This window comes from Puma concolor, chromosome D3, assembly GCF_028749965.1.
Source record: "Puma concolor isolate L17-30 chromosome D3, mPumCon1.1.hap2, whole genome shotgun sequence".
Lineage (NCBI taxonomy): Eukaryota > Metazoa > Chordata > Mammalia > Carnivora > Felidae > Puma > Puma concolor.
This window is the reverse complement of record NC_141678.1, coordinates 36,370,298-36,388,773: the sequence shown is the minus strand read 5'-3', so window position 1 is coordinate 36,388,773 and position 18,476 is coordinate 36,370,298. Positions and strand designations below refer to the sequence as shown.

General features: G+C 40.5%; 1 protein-coding gene across 6 annotated transcripts in view; it reads left to right on the top strand.

Annotated features, from left to right (window-relative positions):
• Positions 1 to 18,476, top strand: part of PTPRM (protein tyrosine phosphatase receptor type M) — an 801,865-nt gene that overhangs the window by 447,361 nt on the left and 336,028 nt on the right. The gene's annotated exons all lie outside the window — the stretch shown is intronic.

The following is an 18,476-nucleotide window of genomic DNA, read 5'->3' as shown; positions in this document are numbered from 1 at the left end:
ATCTTCAGAGAAATTGCTAACAACAGACACAGGGCCCCCTTAGACTAGAGTACTGTGTTGAAGAACATTTCTTTGGTATTGCAGAGGCAGGGTCTCTCGGCACACCTCCGGGTTACAAGTTTGTAACATTATTTTTGCTTCCTTGTACGGTAGGTACATTCTGGGAATGGTATAGCCAAGAGATGGGGAGATTTAGGGAAGAGAAACCAGATGGTATCAAACATCAGCTTCTTTTTCCATTTGCTTAGACATAGCCAAGTCTTTGAGTCTTTTCCCAATACCTGATGTGTGTTAGAACTTTAAGTTGTATGGTATAGAGGAATTAAAACAATATTGGGAGTACTGCATGGTGAAATAAGAATATGCTAAGTACAAAAAACTTAGGATTCAAGATCACACACATTATTAAGAGTCTCAAGAAAAGTAAAATGAACAATAACAGTAGTTATGTTTACTTAATTTCATTCTAGCTTCTTAGTGTGTTATTTTAGTTCTAATATTTGCAAATTTTGGTATGCTTAAAATAAATGAAAGCATGTCATTTAAAATATGACTTATGTGGTCTTCACCGAATAAAGAGCTTGTATTACAAGCTACCTGGTGATATATTTAGAAACAAACTATTTCCCCATCAAATAATCTTTTAAGGGGCACCTGGGTGGCTCGGCTGGTTAAGCATCCGACTTCAGCTCAGGTCATGATCTCACAGTCTGTGGGTTCAAGCCCCACATCAGGCTTTGTGCTGACAGCTCAGAGCCTGGAGCCTGCTTCAGATTCTCTGCCTCCCTCTCTCTGCGCCTTCCCTACTTGTGCTCTCTCTCTCTCTCTGTCTCAAGAATAAATAATAAATATTTTAAAAATAATAATCTTCTAAAAATATGGATGCCAAATCCCCCAAATTATTGATATTTAATGGTACACAAATTTTCATTGGTACTAACTTCCCATCTTTTGTATTATGATTATGAAATAGAAGGCCTTTGTCTGAGTTTGATAATACTCAATTTCTTCATCAAAAAACAAAATTCTCTTCTAACAAAACGTTGTACAATATTGTTAAAGTTGATCAAGTCTTGATCTATCCATTTATGGATTAGTCTTTTAGAATTTGAGTGACATAGAATTTAATCTGTTTTATGATCTTAATATAAATACATTGGACGGACTTATTTTGTGTTCCTGGTTATATTCAGTTTTTATGTAGAGAGGTGGCTTGATAATTATCTTATAATCTAAAATAAGAAATTTATCCCTTCAGAAAATGGAGGTCGCTACATCTTTGGCATATGAGAGTTATTAGGATTTTATATTCCTCTGGAATATATTTTGTATGGAAATGTGTACATTTGTGAGGTAATAACCTTTGTGAGTCATTTTGTGAGTCAAATAAATTTCTATTTATTCAGATTCTGCTCATTTCTGCTAACATATTTCATAGCCAAATATATACATGTATAAAAATATCTGTTTATTAGACATTAAAGAGACTTGCCACATAGCAAAATAAATAATAATATCAAAATAGAAAAACAAAAACACAAATCAACGTAAAACTGGAAGGAGATTGGGGCGCCTGGCTGGCTCAGTCAGTGGAGCGTGAGACTCTTGATTTGGGGGTTGTAAATTTGAAGCCCACGTCGGGTATGGAGATTACTCTAAAATTGAATCTTTTAAAAAAAATGGAAGGAGCTTAAGTTTTAAAAATTTGGATTTAAGGGGCGCCTGGGTGGCGCAGTCGGTTAAGCATCTGACTTCAGCCAGGTCACGATCTCGCGGTCCGTGAGTTCGAGCCCCGTGTCAGGCTCTGGGCTGATGGCTCGGAGCCTGGAGCCTATTTCCGATTCTGTGTCTCCCTCTCTCTCTGCCCCTCCCCCGTTCATGCTCTGTCTCTCTCTGTCCCAAAAATAAATAAAAAACGTTGAAAAAAAAATTTTAAAAATTTGGATTTAAAAGAGGAATTAATTTCTGAATTGGTATGGAAAACTTGACAAATGGAACCAAGGGTAAAGTGATAGGTTTACTATAGTTTTAGGAAGACAGTTGATTAGACACAAAGAAAGTTCTTCTATTTGGAAACATTGTTAATAAAAAAATCTTCGGGCTTTCGAGCACCTGGGTGGCTCATTTGGTTGAGTGTCCAACTCTGGATTTCAGCTCAAGTTATGTTCCCAGGGTTATGGGATCATACATGATCCCATCCTGCAAGCCCTACATCCTACTCTGTGCTGAGCATGGAGCCTGCTTAAGATTCTCTCTCTCTCTCTCTCTCTCTCTCTCTCTCTCTGTCTCTCTGTTCCTCTTCCCCCTTGTGCTCTTTCTCTCTTAAAAAAAAATCTTAGGGGGCGCCTGGGTGGCGCAGTCGGTTAAGCGTCCGGCTTCAGCCAGGTCACGATCTCGCGGTCCGTGAGTTCGAGCCCCGCGTCGGGCTCTGGGCTGACGGCTCGGAGCCTGGAGCCTGTTTCCGATTCTGTGTCTCCCTCTCTCTCTGCCCCTCCCCCGTTCATGCTCTGTCTCTCTCTGTCCCAAAAATAAATAAAAAACGTTGAAAAAAAAATTAAAAAAAATCTTAGGAAATATTAGGGTTTCTTTCCATCTGTCCACCACTTGCTCTTCTTCCAGTCCCATCTGTTCCCCTCTCTCTCTTTCCCAACTCCCATTCCTTCCTCTTCCTTCTCTGTTTTGTTTTGTTTTTAATTTTTTAAAATATTTATTTTTGAGAGAGAGAGAGAAAGAGGGGGGGTGAGGGACAGAGAGGGAGACACAGTGTCTGAAGCAGGCTCTAGGCTCTGAGCTGTCAGCACAGAGCCCGATGCAGAGCTCGAACTCACGAACCGTGAGATCATGACCTGAGTCGCAGTTGGACAGTTAACTGACGGAGCCCCCCAGGCGACCCCCTCATCCTTCTATGTTACCTTGTACCACTGCCCACTGCTTGGTTGTCTTCATCCTGCTTGATAAGGCCATTTTATCTTTCTTTCTAAACAGATTCCAATCTGATTATCTCTTCTGATTATCACTCTTAGATGGAGAAATCACTAATCTGATAATCTTGTCTTTTTGTTTTGTTTTGCTTTGGTTTTTGGAGAGTACCCAGTAGATCCTAGCATAATATTTGGCACTTAGTATCACTATAGAAAAATGTATTCATGAATATAGATACAACATGTGCATTTTTATATTTATAGATAGTTCCTTCAATGTGTTTTTAATTTATGGGCATGATAGGGGCGCCTGGGTGGCGCAGTCGGTTAAGCGTCCGACTTCAGCCAGGTCACGATCTCGCGGTCCGTGAGTTCGAGCCCTGCATCGGGCTCTGGGCTGATGGCTCGGAGCCTGGAGCCTGCTTCCGATTCTGTGTCTCCCTCTCTCTCTGCCCCTCCCCCGTTCATGCTCTGTCTCTCTCGGTCCCAAAAATAAATAAACGTTGAAAAAAAAATTTAATTTATGGGCATGATCAACTTGTCCATTAAAACCATATATACACTATTATCTGTGCTGCCTCCTAGACCCCTACTTAGCAGTTCCTTTATTCAATAAATTATTCATTAATTAAACTAGTATTTATATAGTACCTACTGTATCAGACACTGGAGTTAATAATAGTCTAGGTAAAAGATGGTAGCTTTGTGATGTTGGAATAGACGTCCATCCATGGAATGGACATTTCTTTCTTAGGAAAGAAAACACAGAACTTGAATTGCATACATGGGGAAGGGAGAGGGAATAAGTGAGGTATGAAAGTTAACTTCTTTATTTCTAGCATATTCAACTAATTGAATGCCAATAGTTTTTTACCAAGAGTATATAATGGAGGGAGACAAAGTGTGCAAAGATTATGAGTTCAGTCTTGAAAATGAGCCCCCTTCATTAGGCCTTTTAATAATTTGGCAGTAACATCTCCAGTGGTGAAACATTTCAATTCAGGCCCGTTGATTTTTAGTTCTAGAACACTGTGATCCACCTAAACGCTCCAGAAAAATGAAATTGCAGATTCTGTATTCTCTTTTCCTCCGAAGCTCTGGGCTGGGCTTCCTTGTACAAAGGATTGTGCACTCCTAAATGGAGTCTGCAGTACCTTCCTCTCTGATTTCAGTTTTTTAGTTTCCTTCACCTCAAGTCCACCTTGACCTCCTTGATGATTTTGTCAGGCTCGGAGTGTCCCTCCCAGCTTTGCTTGCTTGGCCACCATCTGTCTATTGTTCTACTCTTGGCTCCCATGTGACCTTCTTTGGGAAGGCTTCCTTGCATTGACCCCCTACCACTCTTCCCTCATGTCCCATTTCAGAATTCATTCTTCCTTCTCTGCACTCTTTCGTACCTTGAATATACTTGTCATTGCCCTGATATGTTGTTTTGTAACTCTTACAGGTTTAAATGTCCCTTTCCACCACTGAATGTGAGCTCCTTGAAAGTAGGGATTATGTCTTCCTCCATTTTGTGTCTCGAGCATCCACATAGTGCCTGACACACAGTAAAGCCTCAGTAAATAGTTCTTGAATTAAATGTTTTCCTCCCGTGGGTTCCTGATATCCAAGGGATGAAGTTCAAGTTTGAGTGCAACCCTGGGTAATCTGATCTTCCCCGTGATTGAGGCAGTCTGTATACCTGGTCCTGGTCCTTGACCCAGACACGCTAATCTCACATCAAGCTTTTGCCAGTGATGTTGTCCTTACCTAGAATGCCTTCTTTCTTCAAATAACCAGTTCAGACCATCTCTTCCCTTAAGTGAGAGCCAAGATACCAATCATCTTTGTAAGCTGTAAAGCCAGTTCCAGCCTGTATTATGTCTGTCTTCTTAGAATAGTACAATGTGGACATTATGTACCATCTTCAGCCACGTGTTCCATGTATATTAGATTCATACCGACCACAAAAACACACAAAGTTTTATATTCCTAGCAGCACTGAACACAGTGGTGGGTCTAATGGTTAGGTATTCAGTAATTATTGCTGTATGTAGAATAGAATGGAAAGTGATTTGCGGGCCTAGAACCTGATCCATTGACTACCCAAAGTCACTTCTAAATAACTGTTTAGGGGCACCTGGGTGGCTCAGTCGGTTGGGCGGCCGACTTTGGCTCAGGTCAAGATCTCGCGGTCCATGAGTTCAAGCCCCGCGTCGGGCTCTGTGCTGACAGCTCGGAGCCTGGAGCCTGTTTCAGATTCTGTGTCTCCCTCTCTCTGACCCTCCCCCGTTCATGCTCTGTCTCTCTCTGTCTCAAAAATAAATAAACGTTAAAAAAAGAAAACTGTTTAATAATTCTCCCCTTTCACGTTTCCTTAAAGTGAGAATTTACTCAAAACCTCATGTACAGAATACTGTATATGAGTGTCCATGGTGTTTCTGTACCACACATACCTGTAGTAATAGGTTAGCATGCTGACCCTGGGGTTCTGTTAAAGGTCATATGTCTATTTTAAAATAATAAATTTTGAAAAAGTAGGTCCTTTTAATTCCATTTTTGAAAACCTCTGCTGTCTCCTCTCGATAGAACACAGAGGGAATTCCTAAGTGAGGTGTCCCTTCCCCAAAAGTATGAAAAATAGTTTCAACCTTATGAATTAGATGAGGACAAGATGAGGTGATTCAGAGAAAATTCTTAATCTAATAACAACACATAGTAGGTCCTCAATATAATTGTTGAATGGTGAATGAAATGATTAAATCTTGGTAAATCTGTATATGTTTTATATACAATGTAATAAATTCTGTGTCACCCTTTTTCAAAACACAGACTTTCTACTTCTAACGTTGGAATAGGTTACCTGCAAACTACCCAGTCTTTCGTTCCTATATTGCAATAAGGAAACTTGCATTTCCTATCTTTGGGTTCTTTTCCTTTCTTTTCTTTTGAAAGAGTTTATGCTTTGTACGTATTTTCATCCTTTCCTTGGATAACAGCGGCCATTTCATCAGATCTTTGAGGAACTTAAACAATTGCTTAGCATGTATTTCTGTCTTCCCAATTTTTTAGTAAGTTTCAAGCAGTGTAGGCTGTCCAGTAGTCAACATTCTAGTTAGCACATGTTGATCACACTCTTAAATCCTCACCTACTTGGAGATAACTGATATAACCTACTGGAAATTAAGGCTGTAAATTTTCAGGTAGGGATTTCAGTGTTGCTACAATCAATACTTTGCAGATAGTGCTAACAGTTTTTCCTATGAAATATGTTGGCTAGTGGGTAGAAAATCAATGCCTGAGAATGAAAAACAGGTGTCAAGTTTGATAGGAACATCATGCATTTGATGTTTGGAGGCCAGAGGGTCCTGTCAACAAACACAGCAGTAATTCTGTCAGATACAATATGCGTGGAATTAATGAAAATGCCAGAAACAAAGCAGTCTGGACAGCAAGCCAGTTCTGCAAAAAGTCAGGGCAAAAAAAAAGTCTTCCTCTTGCATCCGTAGTGAGCACGTTCTAGAAAGACGATGTAGGAGAGTTACAGGGGAGGCGCATTTGCGGTGCTGCAGGCTCTGATACAAAGAGGAAAATTAGGCAGAGGAGGAAGAGGTGGGCCTTACCATCAAAGGGACTGTAACAAGCATCTGGCAGGTGTGTGGAGATGTGGACAGTGAAGTTGACAGAGTGCCGTGGTTGAATTCAGGAGTTGCAGGTCTTTTTCTTTTCTAGTCTTTTCTAGGCTAACCAGTCTTGGTCTCATTCTGGAAATGATGAGGGCCTGAGTTAGCCAAGAAGGTAGAAGGAGCGAGAGAGAAATGACTGATGACACGTTTATTACGTACGAAACACACCAGCTACATAATCATTGGTGTCCTGCAGTAAAAAGAAAAAAAAAGGGGGGGGGGGAAAGATTCAGCTATTCAGTATTAGGGAACTGTTTATCAATTTGATAAATGAAGGGGAAAATTTTAATATTTTTAAAAGAATAAAATTGTCTGTTACTTTTCTTCATAGTATTCTCTTATTGGAAAATGTAGAAGCAGCCCTTGAAAAATAATTAAAACTGGGGCACCTGGTGGCTCAGTCGGTTAAGTGTCCGATTTGGCTCAGGTCATGATCTCATGGTCCGAGAGTTCGAGACCATGTCCGGCTCAGTGCTAACAGCTCAGAGCCTGGAGCCTGCTTCGGATTCTGTGTCTCCTTCTCTCCCTCTGCCCCTCCCGCACTTGTGCGGTCGCTCTCTCTCCCTCTGAAAAATAAACATTAAAAAATATTAAAAATAATAAATAACTAAAATTAATTAAAATGATTATGAGAGACCAGTAAAATACATAGTTACAAAATAAAATCTATAAAAATCACGAACTCTGGAGCTACATTGCCTGAATTCAAATTGTGGCTCTGATGTTTATCTGTTGGTTATATAATCTTGGACAAGTCACTTAATATTCACACTTCAGTTTCCTCATCTGTGAATACATTATTATATTTAAAGCCTTGGAACAGTGCCTGCCACATGGTTAGTACAATATAAATGTTTGCTTTTACTGTCGTTTTCACTGCGATTCCCAGCTTTCCCATAATCTTGGAATAAAATGTAATAAAGAAGATGCCATTTACAGCCCTACTAAAAAGTATGCAATGCCTAGGACAAAAGCTAACAAGAAATGCTGTAATAAATGGAGGAAATCTTCATATTTTGAAGATGTCAGATCTCCCAAAAGTAACTTTTTTTTTTTTTAATTTTTTTTTTCAACGTTTTTTATTTATTTTTGGGACAGAGAGAGACAGAGCATGAACGGGGGAGGGGCAGAGAGAGAGGGAGACACAGAATCGGAAACAGGCTCCAGGCTCTGAGCCGTCAGCCCAGAGCCCGACGCGGGGCTCGAACTCACGGACCGCGAGATCGTGACCTGGCTGAAGTCGGCCGCTTAACCGACTGCGCCACCCAGGCGCCCCCCAAAAGTAACTTTTAAATTTAATATAATTTCAGCTAAAATCCCAATAGCTTGTAGGGACTTGCAAAATACTTTTAAAGTTTATCCGGAGGATTATAGACATAGGAAACACATCCAAAAACTTTTGAAACAGAAGCATTCATGAGAGAGTGATATGACCCACACATATTAAAACATGTTATATAGGTATTGTAATAAAAATAATTACATTTCAGTGGGACAAAAACTAGGAAGTACAAACATATTAAATTTATGAAAGTAGCATTTCAAACCTAAATAAATTTCTTAAATCTTTACTAATTTTCCAGGCTCTCAGAATGTACTTATGAGGAAAAATCTTTTGTGCCTCAGATAATGGCTTCTTCAAGATGTTTGAGGATTTCTTCTTTTCAGATTCAATTTTGATGTTTATTACTGAGGCAGCATCCCATTATTTTTCTGTTGCTGATTGAACATCTCAAGTGTGAGACTATGTTTAGTCAACCGAAGTTATTAAAAAATACCCATTTCAGGGGCATCTGGGTGGCTCAGTCGGTTAAGCATCTGACTTCGGCTCAGGTCATGATCTCACAGTTCATTGAGTTCGAGCCCCGCATCAGGCTCTGTGCTGACAGTTCAGAGCCTGGAGCCTGCTTCAGATTCTGTGTCTCCATTTATCACTGCCCCTCCCCCACTTGTGCTCTGTCTCTCAAAAATAAATAGATGTAAAAAATTTTTAAAAATACCCATTTCACTTGATTTACTACATTTCTCATTTTGAGAAATGAGTTAAGTGTATATGTAAATAAAGCAGTCTGAATTCTCCACTCTTTTTTTTTTTTTTAATTTTTTTTTCAACGTTTTTATTTATTTTTGGGACAGAGAGAGACAGAGCATGAACGGGGGAGGGGCAGAGAGAGAGGGAGACACAGAATCGGAAACAGGCTCCAGGCTCTGAGCCATCAGCCCAGAGCCTGACACGGGGCTCGAACTCACGGACCGCGAGATCGTGACCTGGCTGAAGTCGGACGCTTAACCGACTGCGCCACCCAGGCGCCCCAGAATTCTCCACTCTTATAGACATAGATCTTCCTCAACTTACAATGGGAGTCATGTCCAGATAAACCTGTCATAATTTGAAAATACCATAAATAGAAAATGCATTTAATACGCCTAAGCTACTGAATATCACAGTTTAGCCTCGCCTACCTTAAACGTGCTCAGAATGCTTACACTAGCCTACAGCTGGGCAAAGTCCTCTGATACAAAGCCTATTTTTACAATCAAGTGTTGAATAGCTCATGTAATTGATTGAATACTGCACTGAAAGTGACAAACAGAAGGGCCGTAAGTCTATCAGTGTTTAACCCTGGTGATCTCATGGCTGACTGGGAGCTGACGCCACTGCCCAACATCACGGGAGAGTATCTACTGCATATCCCGAGCTTAGGAAGAAATTAAAATTCCAAGTTCAAAGTAAGGTTTTTACTGAATGTGTATAGCTTTCCCGCATGGTAAAGTTGAAACATCTTAGGTCAAACCATCGTTAAGTCAGGGACAGTCAGTGTGCCTCCTATAATAGTATTGCAGATCTTTCTAGGTTCTAATTCTCTGATGACTTTTTTCTCAATCCAATTCAGAGTGGCAAAACTTTTAAATGAACGATGTTTTCTTCGGTTAAGTCTGTGGTGCTTTTTATTCTTTTTTAAATTTTTTTAATGTTTTTATTTATTTTTGAGACAGAGAGACAGAGCATAAGCAGGGGAGGGGCAGAGAGGGCGGGAGACACAGAATCCGAAGCAGGCTCCAGGCTCTGAGCTGCCAGCACAGAGCCTGACGTGGAGCTCGAACTCACAGACTGTGAGATCATGACCTGAGCCGAAGATGGATGCTCAACTGACTGAGCCATTCAGGCGCCCCCTGCAGTGCTTTTTAAAAGCTGAGTGTGAACTACTGTAGCAGTGCACTTCCAATCTAAGCGAGAGGAGGTCTGGAAGAGCGACTGCACCTGCTAGAAAAGCCCACATACCCAAAAGGTTATCTGGAACAGTCCTGAGTTAGAGCTGCATTGTTTTATGTTAGCTCTGGGTCACTGATGTTTACTCTTAATACTTTTGCACTTTTCTTCCCCCTCTCATGTGTTGCCATTGAAAGAACACGAAAAGAATTTGTACTTTTGAGATTCTTACTCTGTACTGAAACTATTTATGTATGACTGATGTAATGGACTCTGAGCTCCTTATGATTCATGACACATATGCTCATATGCCGTTCGTTGAATGACTGAAGATTTCCCCCCAAATGCTGCTTGTGAATCTTCAGATAGAATGAGAGGTGTAGCTACCTCTGCCTTCCCCCTGACTCTGATAACATCTCTGTAATTTAGAATGAGGTTTGTTGTCAGTTAATCAAATTTTCATTGGTTTGAGGAGGAGGGAAACAGCTGCATGGGTTGATGAATGCGGGAAGCCTACAGTTTTAAAAATATATACTGGCTTTCTGGGATTTTCCCCCTTCTGCAGTTAGCTTCTCGAATTTTTAGCAGGTAACCATATTTCTAATCATAATATTGTCACAGTATTAGTAGGTTTTCCAGTGTTCATTTACTCAACCAAGTCTTTTTTATTATCAGGAGAGTCTCCCTGTTTCCCCCCTTTTAATTCTGTGAAACTGGAAAGTGATTACAGTTCTACACATAGCCAGAATTAGGGTATTTGCTAGAGTTAGTTCTTTTTTTTTTTTTTAATTTTTTTTTTTCAACATTTATTTTATTTTTGGGACAGAGAGAGACAGAGCATGAACGGGGCAGGGGCAGAGAGAGAGGGAGACACAGAATTTGAAACAGGCTCCAGGCTCTGAGCCATCAGCCCAGAGCCTGACGCGGGGCTCGAACTCACGGACCGCGAGATCGTGACCTGGCTGAAGTCGGACGCTTAACCGACTGCGCCACCCAGGCGCCCCAAGAGTTAGTTCTAACAATGTAATCGGTGGTAAAACACGTCCTTGTAACACCTTGAAAAGGTCTTAATATTAATAAAGAGCTGCAACTACCTTCCTTAGTTTATTTTTTTACCAGAATTATGTTAGAGAAAACCGGATACATTTTATGATTTCATGCAACTCAGAATTACCAAATTCATAATTCTGTGAGTAGATTTTTAATACCTGTATTATTAGAACATACTGGATTTATTGTCTAGAAGCCAACCTTTGAAGTTAATAAAATGCAGTTGTCAGTGTTGCAAATACCCGTTAAATCTTGTATATTATTTTGTATGCATATAAACCATTCATGAGGAAATGAAGCTTCATCAGAAATTCCGGGAACTTTTAAAGATTACTGTATTTCTCTCCTCAACAATTTGATACTTGTCCAATTCTGCTTCCTTATTTACATTAAAGGAGGGTTGATCTTAATCTTTTATTTCCACAAAGTTTCAAGTACAATTTTAGAATTACTCCTTTAATATTTAATTAATAGTTTTGCTTTAAAAAAAAAAAAAATATATATATATATGTATGTATAACTGCTTGGAATACTGCTTAGAACATAAATATTCAAAAACAGTTGATATTCTCTTTAACACTGTTATTTAAACTGTGGTACTTGGCACATATTTAAACATGGTTAGATCTATATTGTTTTCCACGGTAGATATTCAGAGGTAGTGTGCAGTTTAGAAAAAGCTAGAAGAGCTGAGCCTGGGTGGCTCAGTTGGTTAAGCATCTGACTCTTGATTTCAGCTCAGGTTATGACGTCAAGGTTCATGAGTTTAAGCTCCGCAAGGGACTCTGCACTGACAGTGCAGAGCCTGCTTGGGATTTTCTCTTTCTCCCTCTCTCTCTGCCCCTCCCACACTTGCACTATCTCTCTCTCTCTCTCTCTCTCTCTCTCTTTCTCTCTCAAAATAAATAAATAAACTTAAGAAATAAAAGAAGGGGTGCCTGGGTGGCTCCGTTGGTTGAGAGTCCCAACTCTTGATCTTGGCTCAGGTCATAATCTCAAGGTTCATGAGTTCGAGCCCCACATTGGGCTCCATACTGACAACACGGAGCTTGCTCAAGATTCCCTCTCTTTCTTTCTCTCTCTGCTTCTCCCTCTCTCCCAAAGTAAGTAAATTAATTTAAAAAAATAAATAAATAAAATCTAGAAGAGGCCTTGAGATTTCCTAGAGTTGTGGATACGCATACTCTGGTCAAAAAATGAAAAAAAACAGGGGCACCTGGATGACTCAGTCGGTTAAGCGTCTGACTTCAACCCAGGTCATGATCTCACAGCTTGTGAGTTCTAGCCCCGCATGGGGCTGTGTGCTGACAGCTCAGAGCCTGGAGTCTGCTTCAGATTCTCTGTCTCCCTCTCTCTCTGCCCCTCCCCTACTCACACTCTGTCTTTCTCTTTCCTTCAAAAAAATAAATGAACATTTGAAAAAAACAAAGCAAAATGAAGGCCCCAATAGAAGAAGAAAAATATTTTGGATATATTGTCAACTGGACATATTACAAGGGGATAGAAGAAGTTAGGGTTAATAATTGAATCTTTTTTCATTCACAGCTTTACCAAAGAAGTAAGAATTTTCATGAGATGGCAAAAATTGAAAGCTTTAGTGGATAATTTCCTCATAAGTTGAGGGTTGGGTGCGTAGAATGTGGGTGCCTCTCCCTCACTGACCATTTCTTTCCCATGTACAGCTTCCCTGGGCTCTGACATGCCTCCCACCTCTCCAACTCAGGGCAACTTCCTCTTGTCCTTAGCACCCTAGGGAGCGAGGTGGTAGTATCATTCCTACCCACTGCAATCCCTTCTTTTAGCTTTGGCCTCGTGGGTAACCCATCCCAAGCTTCAGAACTGCAGCAGGACCTCTAGGAGGGTGCATATTCGCCCATGAGAAGTATGCTGTCTGGCATACTTTCTCTGAATGTGTACCATGTGTTTGGATGTGTGGCAGCCAGGCATGAACTTGCTCGCCTCATTTTCGGCCAGATAGTGTTTGCATTCGTAATTATTTTTTGGTACTTGGGTGATTCCCCAAAGGGAGAGCCAGCCACTCCTACTTCCTCTACTATGATTGGGTACAAATAGGTAGAAGGTTGCCTCAGGCTAGCAGTCTGTGCTACCATTAAAATGATTTAGGAAGTCAACCAAGAGCTGACTTGGAGTTGACAGGATATACATCATGGTCATTGGTAGTGATAGAGTTTAAAAGAAAAGAACCATAGGTCTTTTTTTTTTCTTTTAAGTTTTTATTTAAATTCCAGTTAACATACAGTGTAGTTTTAATTTCAGGTGTACAATATAGTGATTCCACACATATACAACACCCAGTGCTCATCACAAGTGCCCTCCTTAATCCCCATTCCCTTTTTCACCCATCCCCCCCACTGGAAAAGAACCACAGGTTGTTTTGAGTGATACAGGTTTTCATAGGGGGAGGCAGGAAAAGAGTTAAGAGTCAGTCAAAAAGTAAAAGCGAATTTCTTTTCATGTGTTACCTTTTAATCTTAAGTTTTTCACTTTTCACCGCTGTGCTCTGCTCTGCCCTGTTGCCAGATGCTTATAACAGTGAACCACAATTGTGTGGCAGGAGAGCTATTTCTGTGCATTCTGGGCCTGAATGCAATGAGCAGTTCAAAGTTTCTTTCACCAGTTGATCTGACGAATACCGTTCATTTATCAATTCCCGCATCTGAGAGTTAATTTGCCATTGCTGATTTCATTCTACATCCCTTGGCTCAGCTTGATTCTACATATCAGAATATATCCATTTAGAAAAACATTAACTCCGCTAGGCGGCCATGAACCATTAATCGATAACATTTCTTTAGCATAGATTTATATGGCCTTGTAGTCTTGTCACTTTGGTTCAGTGCAATCTTGTCTTCTCGACTTAGCTAACATTGCTGGGGATAATGACTTTGAATTAATGCAGTTGTGTTAGCGGCTGGAAACTGACTGTCCTGCTACATCTTCTTCAGACTGATGTATGAAATAGCATATCCCATTTATTTGTGTACAACATTATAAACCACATCTGTGCCTCTGCTCTCCTGGCAAGGCTGGAGCAGCTGAAACTTGAGAAGATTTATACGGTGGTTTATCATCTTACCAGGTGATTTTCATGGCAACCTTCAAAGCTTAAACCAGGAGCTTAAAGTATTGCTCAGGTGTGGCTCATGGATTGGCTTAACTAATACCTTGGACATCAGTTTACTCTTTCAGCCGTTTGGGGCGATACGAACACACATATGACACTAGAGATGGGTGTTTGAATTTACTTAGGGGCATCTTAGGGTATGACCTTAAGTTAAATAGCCTGCATTGAAATGCCTTTGTTGTGACCAACTTAAAAGTGGCCCGGCATATATATCATTTTTAATACAGTGTGGTTATGTTTTTTGCCTTCTAAAATGTGTAGGTTGAAGTTCTTCATTATGTTTATGCACCTCTTAAGCCCAGGACCTCTTTTTTTTTAATGTTTATTTTTGAGAGACAGAGTGTGAGCAGGGGAGGGGCAGAGAGAGAGGGAGACACCCAATCGAAAGCAGGCTCCGAGCTGTCAGTGCAGAGCCTGACATGGGGCTTGAACCCACGAATGTGAGATCATGACCTGAGTCGAGGTCAGACACTTAACTGACTGAGCCACCCAGGTGCCCCTTCAGCCCAGGACCTCTTATGAAGACCCTGTCATTGTGCCATTATTAAGTTCAGTTTTGGCTGGTATTCTGCACCCCTGCAAGTCTCTGGCTTGAGTCGGAGGGCAATTGTCAGCCTCGTTACTTTTTGTTGACTGAGATATGTACCACAGTACCTGGGGTATAATTGAGGCAAATTGTCTCTGACATAAGGGTGAAGTGAAAAGTATATGTCTGTAGTCTTTTATCTTTCGTTTAGCAGCTAGACACATGTTTCCTTCATGCAAAGGAAAGAAAATCACAAGAACCCATGCTTGTCTCTCTTTAGAACTCTCTAGAATTAGCTTGTCATGAAATGTAAAACTAATGTGCAGTTGTAAAAACTGCTGCCAGCTTTTCGCTCACTACTGCCTGATGGCTAAGTAGATTTGGAAATGAAAGGGGTTATTATAAAGTGATTACTGAATAGCTAGGTATGTCATTTTAAACAAGCAGCTAAAATCCCTCTGTTAGACATTCAGGCTGTATGTAGTCTTGTTTTGTATCATTCATATTTAAGACATGATTTTGATTGTGGAGGAGTAATCAAGCACTAGGGGTAATTTAAGAAAAAAAATATACTGGGTGATATTTCCTTTCATTCCTTATTAAAATACATTAGAATTTAAATGAGGCATTCTCTAAAATGTGTAACTATTAAGTATGTACCAAATATAAAAATCCAAATACCAGTTGACTCTAGTTCAGAGCTGAAAATTCTTCGCTCGATTAAAAACTTACCTTCTTTTAAAACTCAAGTAAAACCTATTGTAAACTAATATATTGAAAAGGACATGTATCAAAGAATGAATGGTTTAAAAATTATAACTCTTAATATCTTATTACTGTGGGTTTCATATGGGAGTGTAAATGCCTTGAGGTATCTTCAAAGGAAAACCTAAAATCAAAACAAAATGAACTTCAGCTAATGGGGTCTTTTCCTTTATTTCTTTCATCCTTGTAAATGCTTTTCCTTGGAACCGCCATCTATGTTACTGGCTTGAACAGTCACATAACCTCCTGCCCTTTAGTCTTGACCTTGAACTTCAGGTTTACCCTAAGTGCCATGCTGTGGACACTGTGGACTTCTGTGGACACTGTACAGGCAGAAAACAGATGCATCACGACCCAAGCCCTTCCCCCTTTGTCACTGTCCTGGAAAGACTGCCTTCGGTTTGAGTGATTTTCTTATTTGTGTATTTCCTGTCTCTTGTCCCATCCTTCTTTCCCATCCCTGACCATCTAATCAACTACATTTCATGGTTTGTGTTTCCAAGACGTGTTTCTCAGGTGGCCATTCTCCTGGTACAGGCTGAGCTTACCATTGCCAATAAAGTCCGCCTGTGGGACCTCTGACCTTGCACCCTTCCCCCTCCAGTCCATCCTCCGCTGGCCACAGGCTGGTCACCCATGTCTGCTTCACAGGCTCATCAGAGCTCCACTCCCTGTAGCAGGTCCCCTTATTCTTCACCGTCTCCAGGACCTTGACTGACCTCATGGCTAGGACATGCAGCTCATCACCTCGTCACTTTGTTCAGGCTGCTTTATCAACTTGTTCTACCCTAGTAATAAGTGAGCAGATCAGATCTCAACTTATACTTCATGTCAAGCAACTGGATGCCTGTCTTACTGCAGTGCCTGACCCTGTCTCTTATTAATATGCCTCATATTTTCCTGGATCCCATTCTGTACCCAGGACTTTGCTAGTCAATGACAGAATTTCCTAATGTTAACTTGACACTTCTGTTTTAGTCTCCAATATAGACATGGCATGCGATCACCTGACATTGTGTCTTCATTTATCTGTGGTCCACTCTACCTGGATTATCTCTGCTTTCTATTATTTGGTCCTATACTAATGTCTTGATAAAATATGCTTGCTATTGTGTTTTACATTAGAAATAAGCTCTGTGTATAGTATGTTGATTTTCTTTTTTCCTTTTTTTTTTAGTTATGTTATATATTTAGTTAGTTTGTTTGTTTGTTTGTTTATTTATTTTACATTATCTATGTTTGGGGAATGGCTATTCTCTACTCCTGATGCTTCCATAGAGGGGAAAGGACTTGGTCCCTGGCCGTTGCCTGTCCTTCCTTTTAGCAAAGATAAATCCAGACACTAAAGTGGTAAAGACAGATTTTAATCATACATGTACTATTGCAATAGGGAAAAGAATCCGGCATGAATTAAACTCAATTTGGATTTGCTTCGAGATAATTGTGCCTTTAAAGGGAGAATGGAAGGGGTTGAGCAGGGGTTTAGTTGAGTCAGGGAAGCAAACATTTACAAAAATCTGGAAGGGTATGTTGGTCCATATGACACCCATACGGTTTGCCAACTGGCACTTATCCAGGTTAGGTTGGTCCCCTCCCCCAGAGGCTGGGACAGAGGAGTCCTGTCTTCAGGTGTCACTGGAACACCCATCAGTTCTTTGGGCAGCCTTGAGTCTTCTCAGGCAGGCACTTTAAGGGAGACAGGTCACCTAGGGATGCAGCCTTGAGTGTTTGTTCAAGTCTTTACAGGCCAAGGTGAGGCCTAGGGGAGGAAGAGCTCAGGGGAGCCTGGCTGGAGTTTGGTCACAAAATCTTTGTCCCTCTCACTCCTTCCCATGTGAGAAGAGGTGACTCAGAATGAGGACTTTTGAAAAAGGAAGTGAGAATATTTGGTCAACTTCTTCTGGATGTGGTCCTGAGGACACAGATATTCGTTTCTACAACCACCGATGAACTGACCTCCCCTAGGTTGGGGTTAAGAGTGTTTGGATCTCCCAGGGATGGAAGGGGGATGTGTGAATTTAATTCACAAAGCAGACTCCTCTAACTACAGAGAACAAACCGGTGGTTGCCAGAGGGGAGACGGTTGGTGGGATGGATGAAATAGATAAAGGGGATCAAGAGTACATTTATCTTGATGAACACTGAGAATTGTATAGAATTGTTGAATCATTACAATGCACATCTGAAACTAATATCACACTCTGTTAATTGTACTTCAATGAAAAAAAAAGAATGGGTTCGGTACACAACTGCAGTAATCAAGACAGTGTGGCATTGGCATAAGGAAAGACAGATCATTGTGATGGAATTGAGAGTTTAGATAAACCGTTGTTACATTTATAGTCAGTTTATTTTCTTTTTTTTAATACTTCATTTTTTTAGGTCTATTTATTTATTATTGAGAGAGAGAGAGAGAGAGAGAGAGAGAGCAAGCACATGAGCAGGGGAGGGACAGAGAGAGAGAGGGAGAGAGAGAATCCCAAGTAGGGTCCATGTTGTCAGTGAGGTTTTTTTGATATGACAGTGAAAGCACAAGTGATGAAAGAAAAAATGTACTGGACATCATGAAATTTAAAATATTTGTGTTTTAAAGGGCACCATCAAGGGGTGCCTGGGTGGCGCAGTCGGTTAAGCGTCCGACTTCAGCCAGGTCACGATCTCGCGGTCCATGATTTCGAGCCCTGCATCAGGCTCTGGGCTGATGGCTCGGAGCCTGGAGCCTGTTTCCGATTCTGTGTCTCCCTCTCTCTCTGCCCCTCCCCCGTTCATGCTCTGTCTCTGTCCCAAAAATAAATAAAAAACGTTGAAAAAAAAATAAATAAAAAAAAATAAAGGGCACCATCAAGAAAAAAGACAATGTGCAGAAAGGGCGAAACTTTTTGTAAATCATGTCTGATAAAAGACTGGCATCTAGAATATATAAGGAACTCTTAGAACTCAGTAAGAAGACAAGCCACTTAAAAATGGCCCAAAGATTTGCACAGACATTTCTCTAAAGAGGATATACAGATGACCAGTAAGCACAAGAAAAAGTGCTTAACATCATTAGCCAATAGAAAAATGAGAACCAAAACCATATGAGATACTACTTCATTGCTGTAAGAAAAAGGTAAAATAAAAAGGTGTATAAACATGTATACATACATACACACACACACACACCCCACATCTTTTATTCTTATTTATTTAA